We start from the raw sequence: 24,859 nt of genomic DNA on the forward strand, positions 1-24,859 counted from the left end.
GGCTTCGGATCGGAATTAACATTTGAATTGGAGGAAGGTAATGCATCCACACAACGCCAAACAAACAGGATACGGGCAAAAAGCATACATACGGCGACACAGTTTGTTGTAGTTAGTCGCCCACCAGTACCACCACATGCCGAAAGCGATGCTGCTGCATTTTGTTTGCAATGCACCCGAAACACAATCTAAGGGACAAGGATACCGGTGAGCTTGATTACGAGCTCCTCTCCCCTTCTTTCCGATCCGATTTAAGCTCATACTTGCCCTACTCCCCGGACAGTATCGATCTCTTGTGTTTTTGCCTTTTTGCTATCATCATCTTCATCTTCTACTTCTGCTGTTCCTGCTTCTCTTAGTCCAGGATCGCCAATCAGCGAACAAGCAACTGCTGCTGCTGCAGCACACTTTACTTGCACCGCGTGTGTGTGTGCGCAACCGAAAAGTCCCGCGCGTTGAAAAGAGAGCCAAAGGCAACGACGAGGCCGCGCTACGCGTTTCATATCTGAACGGAAGGGCACCCCATCCGTCACCGTGACCATCCTTCTCCCAGTTGCATTCCCGATGCAGCACACGCGGTGCATATTGCCAATCGCTCGCGGTCCTGCGCTTCGGTTAGCGGCTATTTGTGGGTATGGGTGTGTGTATGAAGGGGGTTGTGTGGTGAATTGTTGCTGCTGCAGCAACTGGCCGTACCGTGAACCATCTCTTTTCTGTGCAAGCGCCGTACCGTGCTGTGCCTGCTGCTGCTGCTGCTGCTGCTGCCGGACGTTACTGCCGATTGCCGGGCTCGCGCGCGACTTATGCGTTCGTCTCGCTCGCTGCTCTCATTACTTCGTGGTATACACGGCGTATTTTTATGCTTATTACACCTTCCTTATGTACACGCTGGCGGTGGCGCTGCCCATCGGAAGATGCGTTGCTACTGCCTTTGTTGTATCTTTGTGACTGCGTTTTTCCTCTTTCCTTGGTGCAATGTAATCGCGTTGGTAAAGGTTGCTTCTTTGCGCCGAAGAAGAAGATGCGGATGATGACGATGATGATTGCTGTACGTAGCACCCCACTGATGTCGATGAGGATTGGATATACCACACTGCACGGAGCACGGTGGGGACGGAGTTGCATTTATTGGAAAATGGAGACGCACGCAATGGGTGCGTTTGGGAAGGTTTGGCTGGTTTGTGAAGTCATGAGCGTGCATGTAAGATAAACAAGAAGGTTTATAGGATGCAAGTTTTACAAAAAATAAGGTTAATAGGATCTTATCTTTAAATTAGGAATAAAAACAGCAGCATTCCATAGTTTAGAGCAGCGATGTCAAACTCATTTGACCCTGCGAGCCAAAATGCTACTGAAAATAGTAGCACAGGTCGCAGTCTAGTTTTTGTATGATATTATATGTTACAAAAATCAGATCGTTAGCAGATAATTTCATTTCAATTTGGCATAACAGTAACATTACAATAGATAAAACTTTGATGTTAAATAAAGCTTAAAAAATTGTAGCAGATTATTTTCTATTGGCCATGCACTTCTGACATTTCCAAACGATGCATAGTTGAGAACCAACTAATAGGATTTAGTGCGCAAAAATAATGGCAAAAACTGACCATCACTAACTACGTTAGTATATCCAATTCATAATAGTAGATTTTATGTTGATATTGGTTTTATTTTGAACGGTATTTATTGTGAACACCATTTGTGTACGTTAGAAACAGCGAATTCCTAGTTTTGATATTGTCCAAGGTTCATAAATTACTACAAGTCGGTTTGTCCAGTCCAGTCCTTGACTTGGACAAATCTTCATTTGACAGTCGGAGAGTACAAGGTGCCATACAAGTCTTTCGTAACCGTTACTCCCTTCCTGCCAATATCCTTAGAAATCCTCATTCTCATTATGGTGACCAAAAACAGAGCCATAAGCCCATCTGTACTTTATCTAATCACATTGGTTTCGGTAGGCTGCCGCATGGAATGCTTGAGATCGTTCGTAACATCCTATCAAAAGTAACAAGTGTTTGTGCTGATTTCATCTGATTTCTAAAAGTTTTGCAGAAGTATAATGTTCCAAGCTGCAACTGTACCTGAACAGGGGTTCAACTTCCCCAAAATAATATGTCCAGATAATGTTTGCAAAGAAAGCTTCCGTTTTCAATTTCTGTTAGTTGAATGACTTTTGTTATTTTTTCATGTCTTGTCATTTAGAAATTGCTTCGTTTAGTCATCAAATGCTTGATAGATTGCTTAAAAATAAAAATAAAGTAATGTTCCAAAACCACATACAAATGGGTTAAATATTTACGGACATTCACACCTCTGTATGAGTTTAAAACAAAGCACGCTGATGAATATGTTAGAAATAACTTGATTGATTATTGTTACTCACAATTAGTGGTACATCATTTACATGGCTTACACGGAACATTTTGTGTTTGAGTTTGAAAAACATCATTCTTGCATAACCACATCCTTGCCTGTATTATTGTTGCTAAAACTCCAACCCATTTTATCAAACGAAAAATGGAACTTTGATTAACAAAGGAAAATTTATACATAACCTTGAGTCCCAACGGCTGGTGTGAATAATGAAAATAATTTGTCGGCGGTTTTTCTTGCTATATTTTTATTTATCTTTGATCAATTAACTAAGCGCATTGACTATTTCTGAAGTATTTCGAAGTTTAAGACAAGAATTATTCACACTAAACAATATGTAAACATTTCCAGCAAGATGCACTGAAGAGTTTCTCTCCTAGCTTTAGTTAAAATATCAGGGAACAAGAAGAATTTCCCGAGAATGATTTTGTAGTCCAGCTAAAAGCAAAAATACAATAATACAATAAGGAAAATTGCACTTGACTTGTAAGCCAATATCGTCCCATAAAAACGGCTTAAACATTCCGCCGCACTTATAAGATTTCGCCATTTTGTCCGGAGTCATCCTTTTGCCGTGGAGGATATCCCATTCCTTCTCCCTCCACAGTACGCTCAAGAAGCTACCACCAAACAAACGGGGAGATATCATTCTCGCAACGATGGTCACTTTTGTTGCTACCTTTGCGCCCTATCCGCCTTGCGGCAGTATTGCTCCAAGGCGCAAGCGCTATCAATCCCTTAATTTGCACCCATTCCCTGCTTTTGCTGCAATAGCCAAGGTGATAGGGAGTTGAAAGAAAAGAGGCAGTGCAGTCAATTGATTGTCCTTTTCGGTGTCGCTCAAGAATGCCTTGAGGTGATGTTGGGATACGTTAGCCGATGTAATAGTGACGGTAACGTGTAAGAAAGATGCACGCAATCAAACGAAATGTTGATACTGGTTCTGCGGAAAAGGATTGTTTTGTTTTATTTGTGTCAATTTCACATGCCTTACAGGTTTCTGTTACCCTACCGAGTTTATTTGAAAAACGAATCTTTTAGTGATTTAAACATTTCTATACGCTTTTTAAAGCACTCCGAAGGTCTAATCTACCATCAACAATATCCATCACAAAGTTTATAGAAAAAAAGCCCTATCTATCCCACCATATTGACACATAACGCAAACGCAATATCTCGCCGATCGTATCGTCCGCTGGTGTAAAATGCATCACCACGAGGGTAATTATTATTTGAAATTAGAAATTACCACCAGCATCATGCATATCGCCATTCCCAGCTCACGACTCTCCCATCGCTGACTGCCCCATTAGCCGTGGCGGAATCGATAGTTCGGCGAGTAGTTCAAGGTAGGATGTAATTTTATAAGCTCTAAAATTAAATAGCCCCACCAACTCGGCTTGCCAATCGACTGCGATGACGCTCAATGGCCACCGCTGACTGGAATGGCTTCCACTAGCCCTTTTGGCTTCTAGTAATGGTGTAATTCCAAGCTCAATGCTCTTACACGAGCACCTTTTATTTTTGGAATAGGTTCTTTGCCATTCCAGTAGGCTTGTTTCACGAGCAGACAATTCACCAATAAAGCATAAGTACACACACACACACACACACACACACACACACACACACACACACACACACACACACACTGAACAATCGAGTAAGGAATTGATCGCGCAAACAAACTGCCAGCATATGCTCCACGCGCGAAACTGACAGCATACAAGCCGGTACAAGCGTTCCCGGTCTCTACAGCCAAACACGACTCATCACGGCTCTTGCGGTTTCGTGTTTTCCGCTCGAAACATGCAACCAGTCAATCGTTTGTTGGTGTGCTATCAATCGCTTCCAGTACGGCTTCGTTGAAACCGTCAACCCCCTACACACCCTCTACACACCCACCAACACTGCACGCAAATTGCTTGCAATCGATTCGTCACTTCCAACTAGCCCCAGCACGCTCGCCGGATGCAGCTATATAATCGTTCTGCATTTGCTGTCGTGGCAGTGAAGCCGTCTGTCGGTTGAGAAAACTGAAACCCAACCGCCAACCGGGATGGACCGGGTTGGAGGCAGTCCCGTTTCGTGGAAAAATCATACCGCCGCCCATCCAAGAGGCTCACCCTGCAGGGTGATGGTTTTATCACGACTTTTCGCGGCACTCGCCGTTTTCCGCGGCTTCTTCTTCTCCCCTACCCTGGTTGTCGGACGTAATTGACACAGCGCACTGTGGTTTGCTTACCGTTTGCACGTGTGCGCTAACGTTTATTAGGTTGGTGCGTTTAAAGCTGATCTGGAATTGTTTAAACGGTCGCTGTTAATTATGAAGTCAACTGTATCGCCGTCAAATGTCCTGCGTGCTGCAGGATAAAGGGCTCAATTAAAAAGAAATGTTTCTTATTATAAAGCAGAAACATGTCGGCTTTTTCTAGTGGCCTGCGAACGTGGTGAAATATTCGCTAAACAATGCAATTCTATCTAAACACGCGCACAAGCACCACCGACAGCTCAAGCCGGATTGGAACCGATCGGTAAAGGATCATTAAAATCCGTGATCTGTAATGTGTAATTTTGCAGCTATTGAGCTGTGCGCTCACCGTGTGTGTGTGTGTGGCCGGCAGCTGTAATTGCCAGTGTATGATATTTCCCTTCCAACAATTTGCAAGTCACGACTCCCGCACCAAAAACGCGGCCAACAGGGAAAAATCATATACCCGCCGCAAATCAGGCATGCCGAGCAAATTATTAGCCACCAGTCCTGCACCATCCAGTTCGAAACCTCCGACACACACACACACACACACACACACACACACGCGCTCCATTTTGTTGCGCGTCTCCTGCGTAACGCTAATCGCGCCAGTAATTACTGCGCTCGGGTATCGTGCGCCGCGCGCTGGAAGTGTTCCTTCTAAATTATTGTTTCAGTTTCAGGATAACAGCACATCCCCATTCCCCATTAGGTGGCGATACGGCCGTTGGTTGGGGGGGGGGGGGGGGGGGGTTAGGGGTAAAGAAGCAGGGAAAGGAACTGATGTAGCAGGACGCTTATCTCTCGGGGCGGTGCTTGGTCAAAATAAAGGATCGCAAATAAATCGGGGCTCCAAACGGGCTCCACACGGGTAGCCAGCTGGTGTTCTCGTGACTGCGCGAGCGGCGATCTTATTGGTTTGTTCTGGCTGTATCGATGAGGGCCAACACCGGTAGGTAACGGTAGGTTTGCTGGTGGAAACGGGGAGAAAAGAAAATGGCGTCGATTTGCAGGGTGGCAGTTGCAGCTTGTTTGTTGAGTTCATTACAGGAATATATATTAACTCGCAAGCAGGATTTATAAAATGATTTGTGTGGTGCCTTAAAGTCGTGAAGATATAATTTTGAATTGAAAAATAGATGTTCAGCCATGGAGTCGGTAAATGAGTTTAAGCATGCATACAGTAAAAGTGTTAAAACGTAAAAACAATGACTAAAACTGTTGACAAACGCGTGTCATCGAAAAGTATTTTTGTTACAAAAATAACTTTGTTAAACAAACAAGTTAAACTTTAAATTAGTCATACAGATTGTAAAAGCAAAATCAAACCAACAAAAAACCACCAAAAATATCAGTATACAGTTGAGTAATGTAGATGCTATTTGATCATTTAAATGGAATCTAAAGGAAATTAAGTAAATGTAATACTGTTTTTGTTTACTAGATGTTGCAATTACGTGCAAAAATAACTATAAATCATACAACAAAAGTATCTTTATCGCAGCAGCACTAAATTAAGCAAAATCGCAATGGCATGTGTTTTTTATAACTTTGAAAATGATTACACCTTAAACATTTATGGTATACATACATTTATGGTATCATTATAACAAGTTGTAAAGAATCTAAAAGTGTCACCTAAGCTTAACAAAGTATATAAAGTGTGTTCTAAGAACCTAAATAATGTAATACAATTAAAAACGTGTAAAGAGAGTAAATTAAAAGTAAAAAGTTTAATTCTGTCGTTTTTTTAATTATTAACCAAGCGAATGTACTTTATCTTTATAAAATGAGAAACTTAACATATAAATTCGCTTTCCTTTCTAATAAACATTTTTATTGGTTCTTTTAATGTACTGTTCATTGCGTTCATTGGTCTATCGCCAACTCGAGAGCCTTTCATCCAACGCAATGGCGCACCTAGGGGAGGACTTTATTAACGATCGTGTCTCGATTAACGATCAGGCACGCTATCTGCCAGCAGCAGCAAAGCACTAGCTAGCCGGTAGAGCCTGCTGGAGCTAAAGAGTATTACGGATAAAAGAGCGAGAACGAGGAAGCAGGCAATGGTGTGCATTATTTCGCGTTTTATTCTTCCATCCGTTCCCCAACCGATCCGTTCCACAGCAGAAACAGGGGGTTTTAATTTGTGTAATTTTATTTCTCTTTGCGGGTCGCTTTCTTACCCACCGTGTACCCAAACCAACCGTCGGAAGGATCTTTGCTGCCATTTTTGTCGTGGCCGTGTATCTCCGTAGCACAGCGGAACAGCAAATCTAAAAAAAATGCGGGAGACGCTGAAATTTTAATGCCCACCCGTACACCACACGTTCCTCTATGCCTCTGCAATCCTGCTGCCGATGCCGAACTCCACTCCGGGCAGACGCCTACCATCGTGATCTCCTCCTACGGGAGCATACCGTCCCAGAGGCTTGCCGCTGCCTAACGCTTTATTTGCTGTTTGGAACGCCCGCGGTCCACCGCAATTGATGACCGGGGCTATTGCTATTTTGCTTTCGTTAAAAACAAAACACGAACAAAAAATGGCCCAAGCTAAGACGGTGGTGCCGGCCGGGTGCCGGTTTTTGGGAAGAGGGCTGGTGTACCATGGAGCAACCATAAAACGCACGAATCGCCTCCTTGCAAGGGGCGGAATAAATCGGTAAAGACAAGTTCGCCATTTGTCGGGCCTGGCGATCTCCCCGTGTTGTCGCTCTTCTGCTTGCTGCCGATACAGCCAACAGTAACAGGCAACATCCACCCAATGGGCAGATCAGCTAACAATGAGGCTCTCATCCCCTTGCCTTTGTCCGTAAGGTCTGAGCAGGGGTGTAAATATTACAGAAATGCAATCAATACTACTCGAACGCTTGAACATGGAGACAATTTGTGATTACTTTTATTTAAATGAAATGTAAGAATTAATGTTAGTTGAAGAAGAGCAATTTTTAAATACAAAATCAACTGAAATTATGATATGAAACAGCCTTAAACCATGTAATATTAAAAACACAATCATATTAAAACATCAAACATGCACTCAACCATTACCATACTGAAGAACCCTGCATTATAACGCAACCCTTCCCGGGCACCGCACGTAATAAAGGGACAGCTGAAAAGGGACATAACGCAACAAACATAAAACCGCCCCAAAACCCAAAGCACCGGGAGCCCCCTCCCGGTTTGCGCGCAGCATCGCCCACAGCCCCATCATCACGCCCGAACTAATAAGAGAAAACTAAAGCGAAAACGGAAAAATCATATTCACGAACAGCCCCTGGGGTAGTTTCTTATCCAGCAAAAGGGGGGGAAACATTTTTCCTCCCTTTTGCAAATTGTTTGTGCTGCACATTTTGGGCAACATTCCCCGTGCTGTCGTACTGTCTTGCTTCCTTCCCATTCGGATTGCAGTTCGCTGCCACCGTCGTCGTCGTCGTCATCATCATCAACCGTACTACGGTCAGCTTCTTCCTGCTATGCTGAGAGCATATTGTGCAGATGCACATTTACCGCGCACGGGGAACGATACACGAAGCATTACTCCCAGTCTCCTTCAGAATCGAAAACGCGACCAACAAGCGGCTGACTGCTACCCTAGTGGCAAGTACCGCGTGCGAGGGGAGAGCCATAAAAACGAACCTTTAAAAACACGGGCGCGCGCGCACACACACAGTAAATTGCATGTACGGGGAGCGCCGCCGCCGCCGCCGCAGCCGCGCACATGGTATGCATCTGTGTCGCATGCGTTTTCGAACGCGCATCGATCTCTGGTGCGCCCGACCGGGGGGACAACAGGTAGAATGTCGTTATCTCGGTACGGTTTTATGCTGTATCCGAGCTCGCATTAGAGTTGCCGGGATGAAGAAGCTCAACACTAGCGCAACAGCTTGTAAAAAGAAGCCCAAACGTTACCCGTTAAAGCAAGCTTCTGCAGTATAGAAAACAGTAAAAATGTGATTTATTACATCCTGGGCCATTCCAACGTGCTTTTGGATGAGAATAATGAGCAACGAAAAAAACTAAAGCGATGACCATCTTTCGCTTTAGAAGTTCGCAATTACCCCTAGCAGAGCGTAGTTTCGATCTACGGACCTCTGGGTTATGGGCCCAGCACGCTTCCACTGCGCCACTCTGCTTGTTGACATTAGAAGGGATATTTTAGTGTTACATTAGATTCTTTTGGCCGGTATGAACTTCCTCTCGGTTGACACTTTACCAGTTTGAGACCTTTTTTTAAATTTACTATCGTTGATAACGGTTTAACATCTTTAGTCATACATTATAATAATAATAATATGAATAAAAACCTATTAATTTGTTTCAACGATATTGTATCAACATCCTTTGCATATAATACGATTTTTTGTAGAAAAAAGTGATTGTTTATGCTTATGTTTATAAATATAGTAAAAAATAATGAAGAGCTCAACTTTCACTGTATTCTCGAATATGCTTTAATTATTTTTAAATACTTCACAAGTTTTTTAGGAATAGATGCATTGGGAATTAAAAACGCAAATAAACTACGGTGTACTTTATTTAAAATAACTCTCTAAACATGTTTCTAATAACCTGCATTATCTTTTTTGTTTAAATCAACAACCGTAACAAAAATAACTTTCGCTTTTCAGATTACCACCCATGTTTATGCCGCCGTAGAATTGGAACGTGTACTTAATTTAAAGATCAAAAGTAACAAAAAAACACAACGTACAAGAATGCAACAATCCATCTTTCTGGACCTTTCATCCCGACCAGAAACCAGAAACATTAGCATACAATTTTTGCAGCTCGCACTCCCCGTTTCTTTCCCTTTTTTGATGACTTCAATTTCCGTGTGCAATACCTGACTTTATCTCGTCCTGGTCAGGGCAGTCCGGGCCACCGCGGTACAACACGCCAGTCAGCTCGGAGCCTCGGGGCAAAGTGACCCGAAACGGTGCGCAGGAGAAGCAGTTTTTCTTTTATTTTCCCACTTCTTCAAGGCTGCACCAACGCTCATATGCAAAAAGGTGTGTAATTTTGCTCGGTGCATTTAGGATATGGATGAGTGTGTAGCCTTTTTTCCCTTCTACGAGTGTGTGTATGGTCAGGGCGTGCACATGGTGCTGCAGAAAGGATTTGAAAAATTGGTCCAGACGTGGAGCGTATGCAAAATTGCACAGAAAACGAAGGTAAGCCGGAGCAAGAAGGTAAAAAAAGGGAGTTGATTAAGAGTGTCCGAGAATTCTTGAGACATCAAGGTACGCACGCCTTGCTTTTTTCCTGTATTTGTTGGTGATTAATATAAAAATGTTGTAAAAGTGAATTGTTTTAGTGGTAAGACTGTTTTACTTTATCCACTGTATGTATCTCTGAAGGCACAAATGCACAAACGCAACGAAAAATCTCTCACAAGATGTCAAACATTTGCTGCATGTTAAAACGCCTACAGGTGGATCTACTTACACAAACCAAAGCCTTGCCGGACGTAGTCCCTAGCCCTTGTCGATCGTTGCGCCGGGAAGCTGATTGGGCACGAGATTATTTGCAATGCAACCATGCCACCGTCAACCCTTTCCGAAAAGCGCACACCCAAAAATGCGTTTTGATGCATATAATTTTGATTGATCGTGCGTGTGTGAGATGCAGCAAAAAAAATATGGGATGGCTGAAGTAATTATCGTGATTTAGTAGCAGAGGAGAGAAAGAGCTGATGTATTGCACCAGCATCAGAGCCCGATGATTACAAGGCAAGCGTAAGACAGGCGTGCAAGATAAATCGAACTGCAAGCGATGAGCGAGTATGGTTGCGTTTGGCCCCAAAACGTTAGCACAACCGGGCCGGCCTGTGCAGGATTAGAGGAGATTGATCGAAGCGACAGGTTCCAATTTTCGTCGCACACCTCCGGGGAAGCATCGTTTGCGCCGTGGAATGCAATATGCATCCGATGCACTTACGATAATGACGCTCCGGTTACAAGCTACGGCGGACATATGCGACCACATGCGAGAGCACCGCGTGTCCACTTATTTCGCAACCTGGAACCTGGACCCGCTTTTCACCCCGCAGGTGTACGCGGCCGGCTTACGGACGTATGTGGTGAAATTTTGCGATCCCCGCTGCCTCGATGTCGACACCGACTTAGGGCTTCTTTCTGTGCCGGTTTGAAAATCGCCCGCAAGGGAAATTGGCCATGAAATTGAAAATTTTCCACCTGATTTTTTGGTCAACCGAGCGCTGCCCCGCATTGCACTGATTGGTTTCTCGTGACCCTTCGGTTCAACCCAGACAGGCATCGGAAATGGCACGCCACGCTACATTCGACCCGTGCTTGTGAAACACTCAACAGTGGCAGGGGATCCTTTTATATCCATTCGCCTTTCTTTTCGAGCACCGTTTAGCTGTGCGGGAATAGATGAATGGAATGGCAGCTCAAAAGGACAGCAGAAAAGGTTTTTTTTGTGAAAAGAATTGCATGTGAGGGAATGCATGAAAATGAATCGAATAGCCATTTTTGGGAGATTTTGTTGCTCTGTTCTTTTGTGAATCAATTGACACGACACAAAGCAAAACGGCATCTGTTAGAGCGATAATAAGAAGGTTATACATTCTGGTTGCAAAAAGACATTTGAACACTCATCAGGCAAACAAAGGTGACAAAAGACCCGTATGCAACAGATAGGGATTACGGATGGACCAAAAAAATCCTCTTATGGCCATATATGACAAACATTGTAGCACCCATAAGAAAACACATTATTCTTTTAATGATCCCTTAAACGCTTAACATATTACAATGTAATTAATTACAATAACTTCATGCTCAACTTACTAATCGTTTGTTCCTTTTTTACATAATTTGATACATCTGTTATACCAACAAAGCCTCAACAGAAACAGGTAAAATTGAAAGAAGTCGTTATAGATAATAGGAAATCTACTAATTTTCAATCTCAATATCTCACCCGAATCTGACTCAACTCTGAGTTTGATGTCTAAATTTAATTCTTCGTTGTAATGATTTCTTTCTTCAGAATTATCTATTCTGTTATTGATCGTATGATCCTCAGTGTTCACTATGAACACTGATCACTATGAAATATATCTATGATTTTGGGAATAAGACTATTGCCTGTAATTTCAAAAATGTATTTATCCTACGGATCCATTTGCAAAGAAAGACACGAGCAACTGGACATGTATTGAATGGTGGACTAATGTTTTCCATCACTCATTCTATGTCCTATGGAGTTCAAATTTTGTTATAACTTGAGCACTATTGAGTTATTATTGTTTTGTGTATATAAAGAATCCTGACGACATGTAAAGGTCTAGGATCTGGTTATTTATTTAATTCAAAATTCAATAAAGCATTAACGTACACTTGTTGTACTTCTTTACACAAAAATAACTCCACAGAACGGTTCCCAACAGTAAGTGAAACATCTCAATCAAAAACCAATTTCTGCCCGTCATCGATCCGTGCAATTGGTTTAAGAACTATGTTTTATTTACCAGATTCCTTTTCTCCAGATTTCTCTGTTTCGCACATTCCATTCAATTTCATGCATTCTGTTTAAACAAAATCGCATTCGCAACACGGAAGGGATTAACCAAATAGAATCATTCGAAGAAAACGACCCAAAAAAAGCTGAAAATCTCTTCGTTTTCTCCAGGGCTCCCGAACTATCCCTTTTGCACACACACGCACGCAACGGTTATGAATATTTATAACATGTTTACTTGCCAAAAAAAACTTGCTTACGTTGTCTACACCAGCGTGAATGGAATGTGTTCAATGAACCGCATCGGAAGAAAGGAATCGTTTGTGTCGGCTCCCTACCGATGGCTCCCACGACGATTAGCTGCTGTGCGATGGAATGGACGCAGGATGGGTTGTTGTTTCTGCCGTTTCCATCGTCACAGTCCAATTTATTTCTTGGCTAGTTTCTTTCTCTGCAAATGGACTTATCCCTTGGTCTTATCCCCGCCGACCTGCTTCATATCCGGCACCCGGTCTGAGTTGGCAAACACTTGACTTACGCGCAGGGAGCTGTGTCGCACGATGACGCAAACGCGCAAAGGTATCGCTCGCAGGTACGCTGCTCTAACGGGGAAAAGAAAAGAAACCGAAGAAAAGACAAGACGCAGAAAAGGCTGTACCAGCAGCGGAGGGAAAACTCCGGGACGGTGGATATGGCGTAAGGAAATTGGATCATCCTCCCGCAATTATAATTAAAACCATTGTTCCAAAAGTAATTTTCCTTACAAACTTAATCAAAACAACAGACGAATAGAAGAAAAACTTCCTCCCTTGCCCATTCTCGCACTCCACTTCGTGCCTTCGTTCTACGTTTTACGCCCAACCGCGTCCATCAAGTGCCCGTATCCCCAGGACACTCGCAGGACCGTGGCGGACACAACAACATCAGCAGCAGCAGCAGCGGGCAGCAAAACTGCTTCCTTCCGAATCCGGCGCTACCAGAAAAACAGAAAAGATGATCCCACCTTCACAGCTCCCAGCTCCTCCCAAACCAACACAGCAAAAAAAACGGGAAAGAAAACCACAAAACCCCTCGCACAATTCGCAACAAAGCCTCGCTGGGAAACAAAGGGGGCGATAGGGGAACAGTAGGAAAATGCCCCTCCACTCCCAATGTCTTTCCAATCCTTGGCTCACCGGGATGGAAAATCTTGCGCACAAACAAACGGAGAGCTCCCAAGATAGATAGGGAACTAATTAAATTTTCTCAAATGAAATGAATCGCTTTTCTCTCTTTCTCTGTGCGCTTGGGTGTGTGTGTGTGCACCTACTTTTCCCTTCATTCACAGTGTGTCTTAAGTAATTTTCTCTTTCCTGCCCATCCCAGCGTCTTAAGAAGTGGAAAAACAAAGCCGCACACGCCCGCCGCGAAAAGTCCATCGCCCTTTTTCTCGCATTTTTTTTGTTTTTGCTTTTTCTCCGGACCATTTTCCGACCACCGAGCCGTTTTGTTACAAACGCAATTGGATGGAGGTTTGCTGCTTTGTATAGTCCCGCAGGCAACGATGATCTGCTTCTTCTCCTGCGGAAGCCCTCGCGATGAAAGCGCTCGCGCTTTGGATACAAAACTTCCAACGCCGAGCGCTGCGTATTTCGTATTTACGGCTTTTCATTTCCACCTTTTCCAAGCCCAACCGGCCGGCCAACCGACCAGCTGGCCAGGCAGTGGGATGGCGCGTTTTGTAATGCTCAACTGACTAGCACGGTTTGGGACGGGGGGTGGGGGGGGGAGGTAAGTAGCAGCAAAACAAGACGCTTTGTTGTAATTTCTTTTCGCCGACGCAAACTTTCCGCGGAAAGCTTTGTAGCGTGCGGCGCGTTGTTTTCTTTCTCTAATTTTCTATTTTCGCCTTTGCCTTCGTGTACTGTGTTGTTTTTCTGTGTTTTCTTACAAGGCAGTGGTGGAGTGGGAAAACTTTTTCATCCTCCCCGCTCCGCACAGCAACAACAAAAAAAAACGCGTTTCATCAACCGCAAAAGATAATGCTCCTTTGAGGTGAAGCAGAAGGAAAAACTTCACCTTAACAACGGTCCTGCCCCCCTCCGCAGTAGCGCGAGTAGGCAGCTAGGCAGAAGCTTCCTTTTGGCAACTTTTCTTCCTGATCCCACGGCACGGCAAATAAAAGAAAAACAACAACCGCTCCTTTATATCATCCACATTAAGCTTTTGTGGCCTGATTGGTGTGTGTGTGTGTGCGCGCGAATATATTTTTCCGTACCGACAAAACGCGCTTTTCAATCATTCTGATTTTATCGCCAGCATGCGAAGGAGGGAGAGGGGTGGTGCTTGCTGGTGAAAAGTGTGCAATTTAATTACACTTGCAAACTACGCCGGTGGGCAGTGCTTTGAAGATGTGCCGTTTTTTTTGGTGGTGTATAGACAACTTTTCTGTTCTGCACATCCTTGGATTTTGTTGAGAAGTTCGCATTGCGGGGTGGGGGAGAAGAAAACAAAACAATCGTGGAAGTCGACGGTAGGGCGGAAGGCGCAAAACCAGACGCAATAAGTGTGGTGAGATTCAGAACAAATGAACTTTGTGGGCAATAATGATATAGTGAGCGGATGAGAGCTGAAGTTGAACCATCACTCGGGAAAATTAAAAGACGTGGTATTAGAGACAGTATCATGATTTTAATGAAATTAATTGCTGTTTACAGTGCAGTAAAATATTTACATGCTATCAATTCAATTATTTGACGTTTGGTTAAAATGCTGTGAAAATGTATGGAACATCTCTCAACTGTTGAAAGGTAACATCGTACATTCTGATACTTCAACATGCTCTTCAATGCAATTGTAGTCGCTATTTTTGTACAAAACTACGATCTGGGATTGCTGAACTTAGGCATAATGAATATATTTTGAAAGTGTTTTACAAGTGACACAATATGATTAAAACGCCTGAAGTCCTTTCGTCCTCTGCATTTAAGAATGACTCATTTCTTAATATCTTAATGGCAGCTCTTTTATAACACTCAGTTCCATCTATTCCAGCAATCATTTTGCAGTAACTATTTGCTTAAACACAATCTCATCCTCATTCCATTGCGAAAACCACATTACAATTAACCTATATAGAGGCTAACAATCGCATTTGCTATTTAAAAAATGGAATTTTAGGCAAGCCTAAAGAAGAATTCATTCTAAGAATTTATTAGGAAAATGTAACAGGGAAATCACATTCGATAAATTAATTAACATCGTCGGAATGTAAAATTGTTCTAAAATTATATTTTTGATTAAATCTATCTCATTTTTTGTTGTTCTCTTTATCTCTCTGTCGCTCTCTATCTGTTCATCTGTATTTCACTCTTTCAATTTCTCTCTTCTTTACAATCTATCTCTGCCATTGTTGTATTTTGTCAATGTTCTGTTATGCATAGTATCTCTTCAATATCCTGATTGTCTCATTCCTTCAGTTAACTTGCATGGACATAGCAAAAGTAGCATTAGGGTGACTACTCTTCTAGTTGTTTAGTCTTCATCAGATGACATTAGATAATATGCTTATTAACTCACATACCCAATGAGTTATTAACTATTGCATATTTCTGTATATTGTTCGATTATAGCTGGTTTACTTACTAACTAGCTTACTTAAATACTCAATTTCGTACTTACGGTAGAGTGCAAAAGCAGTGACAAAGAGGGAGAGCATACACAAGTAGGGAGAATAGGTTGAGAGTTGTTATTGAATCACAGAAGAGGATGGTAGAATAATAAATGTAGCACCGAACCAGAGCTCTACTCTTACTTTCCTACATTTTAATTTTCCGATTTATACATTTAGTTGCTGGCTTAGTAACCTATTTATTTACTTACTCCCTAACAGACTTGCTTTCTTACTTATGTTACTGATCACTTGATTACGCTCGAACTCGTTTACTGATTTGCGACTGTTTAACGAAAAATCTTTCCGATATCTTATTTTGTGGCTGATTTTTGTAGGCTGAGACGGTACTTTGTGGAACTATGGTGCTTTATAACAAGCACACGCTACTCAATGGAACTTTGCGGCTAGTTCGCCATGTCTGTACGGTTCATGATGGAACTTGAAAGGTTGTTAAGAAGATGTACTAAACTTGGCCGAACTTTCATACTGTTTAATCGCTGTAAAAATCGAATTTATGCAGCGATCTTTAGCGTGAAAAATTGGCTGCTTACTTACCTTATTTATTTGGTTATTTACTAACTTAACTAGTTTCCAACGTACTGCTCTACTTTATTCAAAACTTGGGTCTGTTTCAAATTATTATCTCTTCCCTGTCCGCATCTGCGTATTTGACTTGCTGATTGTCTTTTCCCAACTAAATTTCCTGTTAGATCGAAAGTTCCTCGTGTTCCTTTATGGTTCCTTTATGGAAAGTTCCAAAAAAACTTCCATTATGGTTTTGATTTTAATTGACAATTTGATATCTTCCTTTATATTGTTTTTAACCATTGAACTGTAGCTTTCTCTGCTAATAGATTTGGTGGAAAACTAACGAAAGCTCAGTTTGGAAGCTGTACTTTGAAAACTAACACATACACGTAGACATACTTCATCTGTAAAGGATATGGCCTTCCCTGTGCTTAATAAGCGTATCAAGTAAGTGCTAAATATATAAAGTAAAATATAGAATTAGAAAGAAATATAGTATTACATACTGCTACTCTAGTCCCTGGGATAGCTTTCAGTTTGACTACAAGCACCACAGGCATAGTACTGTTTCTCTCAATAACTACCCAACCACTAAAAACCACCGAAAAAATCTCCAATTTCATTCGGTGAAGTTTTTACTCCCAAAACAAAACATATCCTTCCCCCTTCCCCAACCCACAATACACGCACACACACAAGTCTGCACAGCACACTCAGCCCAAATCAAGAAGTTATGTTTTTGCGAAAAGCAAAATGCGCCCAGATCGCCCCAAGCCCCAAGGAATGCTCACCTGTTGCAAAAACAAGAACGTAAAACGCACCTCCAGTTGGCAGCACGGAAAAAGTAAAAGAATCGCAAGGGAGAAGACAAAAGCCAAAAGGTGCCGATGTGCCTGCTTGCAAAGAGGGCAAAAACGTTTGAGCTCGACGGGGGAGTTTTAGAATAACTTACACGGTAAACCCTCTTTGGAGGGGGCCTATACGCACAGGGTGGTTTTTTTGTTGCCTTGCTTTTACGAAGCGTACGCGTCTAGGCAGGATGGTAGGCTCCTTGCCGCAGTTCCTTGCTTTATCGCTTGCGGGCGGGCAAAGACGTGTTACCGGGGCATCCCAATGCCCGTCGACAGCGACAGGATATGATGAGGGCGCATACTTCCACCATTTTTATCATCTCTCCTTCCAGTGTTCAGCTTTTCCCGAACGTGCTCCATTCCATTCTCTCTCTCGGGCTCGCTCGAAAAGCACTGGAAGAGAGGCGGTGGAAAGGTATGCTGCGAGGGGTAAAAAATGTGCAGAATATTATTATTATGCACCTTGATTTTTATGCCTGTTGGACTATGTTTTTGTTTCCAGCCATGCGTCGTCTTTCTTTCCCACTCTGCCCCCCCCCCCCCCCTCCTTGCCTGCTGCGTGTTGACGTCGTCCCGTGCCTTGGTGGATTTCAGTGCGCCCTCGCAAAACGCCTACTTTGCGCCCGTCCCGTAGCGCTAGAGCAGGAAGGCTTGTAGTCTTGTAGTCAGCCTTGCCGTTTTTCTTCCGCCCTTGCGTTTTTTTGTTTGTTGCGCGATCACTGCGCGTCCGCACCGCACCAGACGAAGGACGCATTCATTAAAATGCGCGCGATTATCTATCAAAACAATGTGCAATGTGTGCGCTTCCAGAGATTCCGGCAAAGGATAAGCCGGCTGACGGTTAGGAGGGATGTGTTTTTGCTTCTCTTCTCCAGCTGGACCAGCGGGCCGTACACACTGCGGTCAGGTGGTCAGGGCAACCGATCTGCCGGCTCTGGGTCGTACGATCGAGCGCGCACACACACACAGACACCCACCCCGAGGGCTTCAGTTGGTCCGTCCGTTCCAAGCTCGGAGAGGTCCATTTTTCTTCCACGATCGGTCCTCCCGACTCCCCCGTCGCACCGGAGGACGCGGTAGATGATGCGCCTGGCTCCAGAAGAAAATCCAGTGTCCACCAGTTGGGATCTCCGCCTAAGACAGCCTTCAAACCCCCTCTCGGCAAGCCTTATCGGAACGTGGAGAGAGGCAAGTATTAAACAAAAACGTAAAAAAAAGCAACGAAACCTGACTCGCGACCAGCACCGAGCCTCTTATTACTGTTATCATTCATATTATTATTATTAAGAATGTACAATTTTTTATGCAATTTCCGCCCATGTCGCCGTACCGGCGTGCGGTGTGGGTACGCCTCATTGCCAGTCAGGCCCAGGCCCGGGCTCAGTTTCCGTTTCGCGTTGTGCGGGGAGGCGATTTATAAGTCAGTGGAGTCGTTTGCACACAAACACAAAAAAACGCACAAATGAAGTGAGGAGGCTCAGCTGCATCGTTTACATATTGCCTTTTTCTTACCGCATCTTACTTTCGGCCGGTACGCGTAGATCGTTTATGTGTGGGGTGGAGGTTTTCTTCACTGAGGAGCCTCAAAGTGGCTAATCTGGCCAAAGAGGAGGAATTTTGCATTTTGGTGAATTATTTTTTGGTTGAGCCTTTTTTTTTCTTCTGTGCGATGCATGTGATTTATCTGACCAGGGCAGATAGAAGATGATATTTCGGTGGGTAGGGACTGAATTATGCTGTGCAGGTGTAGCTTGAATTTTGCGATCAAAAGGAAATAATCGAAAGGAGCAATATTGAAGTGCGGGCATTTTTGAAAGAGGGAATATTATGCAGAATAGATTGAATTAGAGCCCTGATAGATGGTTAGCCATTTCGAAAAGCAAAAACTAAAGTTAATGAACATGATTGGAACGATTACTTGCTGTGATACTAATAATTAACACTAGCAACTCAACAATGCCTTTGAAACAAAGAATTTTAGATATATTTAGATGTTTTCTTCTTCTTCTTTGGCACAACAACCGCTGTCGGTCAAGGCCTGCCTGTGCCCACTAGTGAAGTGAGCTTGGCTTTAAGTGAGCTTGGCTTTCAGAGACTTATTGTTACGATAGCAGGATAGTCAGTCCTACGTATGGAATGTTTTAGACGTTTTTATTCACAAATAAACTTTAATAACATTACATACATACTAAATGGGCATTAAACGCAAGACATACAGACAATCAGGATCACAAAAATCCTATTAAAATAAGGTTTAAATGAAGATAAGCAACAAAGTTTTAGTGAATTTACAGACATACTGTTAAATCTTCAATTTATATCAACGTATGCATTACTTCACGTTTAATTTTTTCAAACCAAATTTGAGTAATTGCTTGAGTTTATTGGTAATTTAGTGCTAAAAATGACTTTAATGTTTTATAAACAGTTTATTAATACAGTGACTCACTATATTGATGATATAATCATTTTTTACGCAGTCATTTGCAAATACGGTGACCAGTTTTGTACGGTTATCAAACTTTGTCTGTCCTATTCTGGTCGGTTCAGTAGTAGTATATTATCAGCATATTTTCAGCACTGATTTTTTGTAAAACAATTTACTTCAGTAATACACATTTTCCTGAAAATTAGTATCAAATTAGTCATTTTACTGATTATCAGTAAACATAAATAACTGAAAATGCAGCAATTCAATCTATCAAATCGTCCCGTCACTCAAAACATCAAAACAAAACGCTTGCTGGTGTCTGCGTGGCGTCTGTGAGCGCTTACTGAACCATCGAAACTTGTTGTGGCAACATACAGTATTAAAAACTGTATCAAACAGCATAAAACACACAACTTACGGTTCATGATTCTGGCAATCTCTGCGCATCAATAAAAAAAAACTCAAATTGAAAGAAATATTTATCTCTTTCCATACTCTTTTTTATTGCTACGAATTACTGAAAAATAAGCAATATGAAAATTTTGCTGAATTTTGGAGAACTGTCAATTTTGATGAGCACCGAATGATTCTGCCAATATTTGTTTTACTGACTTGATTACTGAATCTTCAGCTCAACAAATTCGTTCAAATTTTATGAACTTCAGTGAACAAATGTTTTATGTGTAGAACCTGTTGGTCAGTATAGGAAGTTACATCAAATAGAAGAAGAAGAAGGGATACTAAGCACTTTTCTAGACATCATTTGTGTTACAAAATAGCACATGCACTATGTCTTTTCACAAATGATCTTCGGAAATTGAACAGAAATCCTGGTTGACGAGACATTAAATTGGTTGCAATAATACAATAACTAATCAAAATTAATCTATAACAATTAATAAATCGTACAAAAGGATGATTTATTGGTCAATATTTGACACTTTTTCTAACTAAGTTACTTCGAGCAACTCTGTGGACCGTTTATTTATGGTGCAAGCTCATCGTCCTAATTTTCCGAGTTTATATTAAAATTAACATTAATTGATAATCATCAACTTTAATTTCCAATTCATATTTCATTACCAAGCCTTACCTCTCCTTTCCATTCAACCTGTCTCTATAAAACTATTCATTAGCTATATACTCTTCCGTAGAGCATGCATTAGCCTTTAAACCTTCCGTTCGATCATCGCCATCCAGCCATCCAAATTCATTCCCATGCCATAGAGCACGCTATAGGAAAGGGATCGCCCCAGCTCTGCCGTGCATCTTTAGAAATTAATTTTCCAACCCACCCAAAGCATCTACACAACGGCATCGCCATTGGCACGGCAGTGGAATGTAATTATCTTCCAACAAAATGTATTACAAACATCATTGTTTACCGTTTTTACCCGCGTCTCAGTAATAATGTATTCCACCTATTTTACCTCTCCACTTCTCCACCACCAAACGCCATAAGAAAAACTGAACACACACACACACTCCCTTCGGGATAGCCGGAGAGCGTTAGGACGATGCCAGAAACGAAAACAACAACACCAGCAATGGTTGGCATGCAAAAAATGGCTTCCTTGAAGGAAAATCCATGATGCCACCCCCATCGGTCGGTCGAGAATGGTAGCATTGTTTAGCATTGGTCCCCGGCCGCGCTCGCGATCCACGTTGCCAGGCAAAAGCAGGGAACAATGTTGCTTGCATGGCCGCGCTCATTGGGAAGCTCTCGCGCGGAAGATGCTCACAGTGTGGGTGTGGGTAATAAGTCGTTATCATTGGAGGTCCCTATCGAGTGCTGGGTGGCTAGGAGAGAGATGTACTAGAGTGGGTGCTATGGCAGAGGCTTGGAAGCGAAACCATCAAAAGACGCTGCTGGCGAGCGAATTCCATAATATTGTATTTATTATTTGACGGTGTGTGCATAATTTAGCTTTGCCGGGGCCGTGCATGGGTGGAAACGCACTGGAAAAACATAGGTCGACGGTTGCTTGGCTGAGTATTTGTGTGTTGGTGTGCATTATGTATGAAGTAGAGTGAACTAATCCTCCTTCCCAGCAGCAATGCTGGCAATGCCATCGCACCTAGCGCGTGCCCTCACACACACACACAAACACAGCTGTCAGCATAACCATGACGACAGCATCATAAATTAGAAACGTTCACCCACGCCTGCCCCTTTCCTTATCCTTCTTCCCATAGTGATAGTGTACCTTCTAGCGGAGAGTTGTCGCCCAATGGCATCATTTGTCCACCGCCACGTTATAATCCATAATGCATGCCGGCATGTATGCTTAATGCTCCAATGATTTCATCCCCGCATCGACCCACATTCACATGCATGCTTAGAATTACCATCCGTTGGAGGAACCTCGGGCCGCTTGTGGAGGATCCTTCGTGCTCCACTACTAGTTGTCACTGGCAGGGAGTTCGGTTTCGCGAAGACCGCCCGCCAGGCATTTTCGGTAGCGCAGTTTCTAGCGCTGGAATATGTTTATTAATTAAACCGATTATTATTACTACTCTTGCACTTGTGGATGTGTGTGTGTGTGTGTGTGTGCTCTGTGTGCGCTGCTACTAATTCCACCGAGACGTGCTAGGAGCTATGGCCGGAATTCGCAAACCGCGAGCGCCATAAGTATACTGTGCCATACCTTTGTCCTGGTTGCAGTACAGCGTTCTGGGGCTAAAAGCTAAAGCTAACAATCATTGCTGGTAATCAACATCATTTCTTGTGCTGCAATGGGTCTAGTGGAGGAAGTTACATTTCAAACCGAATATTTGTTGTTGTTAATGTTGTTTCGCAAATCTTCCCTGTTTCTACAAGGTTTAATCTTCAAAATGTAAAATAACAAAAGTAAAATGTATTTAATCATGCATAATGAAAAGTTTCGTTAATTTTTTTCGTTTTATGTGCACTACACAACTATAAATTATTCTTCAATCTTTACGAATTATGCTAAATATTATGGTATTCAAGGCCTAAGTCCGCTGTAATTTAGTAAAATCATTGCATATATTAATTATATATTTTAGCATCCGAGCCGAGGTAGAATCAAAACTTTGGTTGAAACGGACATAGCGTGATCATAAAAAACCCTCAAGGTGTTTCCCTAATTGGAAATGTTAGAGTTTAGAGGCTTTACCTTGGATAGGGGGAACAAATACAAACTCTTTAAATGAGAAGCCGATAGATAGAGTGTCTTATGAATGTGTTAATGAATGTGTTGCAGTGGTGTTATTTGAATTTTCTAAATAGGATTCAACAGGATTCAAAAAATTGAGCCTAATAAATCATGCTTAAGTGGCTATGTTTTCGATGGTTTCCTAATTCATATATCCTGTATGAAATTACAATACCAAAGATTAGCTAATATATTTTGCAATAAAATGGCAATACACTAAAATGGCAAATGGCAATAAAATGGCAATTGATTGGATGGAACACGCAATGCTGATTAATTTGTGTGCGATAGGTTATCGCTGGCAACAATAATAACAAAGGGCACCAGCCATTCAAACTCACCCATGATTCTTAAAGCCTCAAAAAGGATTTCTCCCATAAATGATGCACATTTTTGCGAATCAGAGGCTTCACATAGCATCAAATTTCCAAAAATATTGAACAAAATATATTATTCTTTAAAATCTTGTACCTTAGAAATATTCAAACGAAATCGGTTTGAATTTATTAGCATCTTTCAGGCCTTCTTAGCAAAAGAATAATCCTCATTGTTCTAAAACGTATCACTAGACGAGAACTATCACTATCATTTCTGATAACTGCTTGAACCCCTGTAAAAATGAATTGTACATAAAAATCATGCCATAGAAATCATCACATAAAAATCATGCCACCATAAGCCATATTGTTATTTACACGTACATTGAACATGCACGGCGAATTGTATAAACCTTTGATCAATAACAATATTTACTCATTTTTGCAATCGATTCTTCCATGAATAAATCCCACATTTAACACTCTTCCCGTAAACAACGAATCTCTCCATCGTTACGCACTGCAGATTCAACTCAATTTGCACTAAAATGTGACAAAATGGTGCCTTCAGGACTTCGGGAAAAGGCACATAAAGTTCCTCCATCCTATCCAGTACCATACCACGTCCCCCGTACGTACGCCCATTAAGCGCTCTCTTTCTCTCTCCTCAATCCCACCATCCAAAAGCACTCATTAAAGTGCAGCACTCCTTGCTTTAGTCATCTTTCCCAGTGGGGATGGAGGGGGGGGGAGAAATTGTGCCAAACGTCCTGTTGAAGAGCCAACGGGAGCTAAGGAGGTTGGAAAATCGACCAAGTAAAAGGGCTGTTTGTCTTTAATCAGCAGTAAAACCCAGCCACTAGGTAGAACTACCAGGCCGTAACAGCCACCACCGTTAAAGGGGGGAAATGTCATAAAATCTCTCCCCCCCCCCTATTTTTCGGGTACAAACTTTTCCTTCTTCCTCCGTCTCACATTTTCCATGCGGAGTACAAGGAAGGAGATTTTTATTGCTCCGCATTCTCGGCGCATTCAAAATGGAAACCCCCATAACCATATTTCATCCTCAATGATCTTTCTCGGAGAATGCCCGAATTTTCTATCCGTGTAATGACACTGCCGTGCTAGCTCGTATCGAGCGTGAAAGAGTGTGTCTGTGTTTGTGCCAACGTTTCTGGGAAAGTGCAGCAGTAAATTCTGGCATTTTATTATGGTCCTGTAGGGTGTGTTGGGTAGCGCACGGGAAGGTTCATTGGGGAGGGGGTGGGGGAAGGAGAACCAGGGCAATCTAGCAGCTACCCCGGAAGATGCCTTCGAGCTCCGGCGTGTGCAGTAGAAAGGATGGCGGAAAAGTTTTATGTAACTTTAATAAATCCCCTCCATCTTCTCACAGCCCATCCTGCCCCCTTGGCAAAACGTACCACGCACCTAACCAAAGGAAGCAAACACGAGAAGGCAGGCAGGACAAAGACATTTTCCACTTCTCCACTCTCCAGTAGGGCCAGCATCCTTTGCCACCAAAATCACGACCACACGCGAGGCAGGAATTTTCCCCGAAGTCTGTACCGGACCGCCTCGGGAGTCACTTTTCGCGCACCTCGGGCATTAGGAAAAGGATAGCATATCACACCCCCTCATTGAAGAGGGTTGAAAAACAGGGACCACTAGAGGACGCTTCCGGACACGCTTCCTTTGGCTTCGTCGACGGGAGGGAAAACGCTGCCGCGCACCGGAGGCTGAACTACCGGCCAATCGCTCGGAGCGGTGTCGGTGTACA

At 42.7% G+C, this 24,859-nt stretch overlaps 1 protein-coding gene and 1 non-coding gene across 2 annotated transcripts in view; one reads left to right on the top strand and one right to left on the bottom strand.

Annotated features, from left to right (window-relative positions):
* LOC120902991 (transcription factor AP-2-epsilon) overlaps window positions 1-24,859 on the top strand; it is a 134,862-nt gene that overhangs the window by 37,616 nt on the left and 72,387 nt on the right. The gene's annotated exons all lie outside the window — the stretch shown is intronic.
* Trnam-cau lies at window positions 8,701-8,772 on the bottom strand. Its single transcript has one exon. It is a non-coding gene; the product is annotated as a tRNA-Met (tRNA).

Source organism: Anopheles arabiensis, chromosome 3 (genome assembly GCF_016920715.1).
Source record: "Anopheles arabiensis isolate DONGOLA chromosome 3, AaraD3, whole genome shotgun sequence".
Lineage (NCBI taxonomy): Eukaryota > Metazoa > Arthropoda > Insecta > Diptera > Culicidae > Anopheles > Anopheles arabiensis.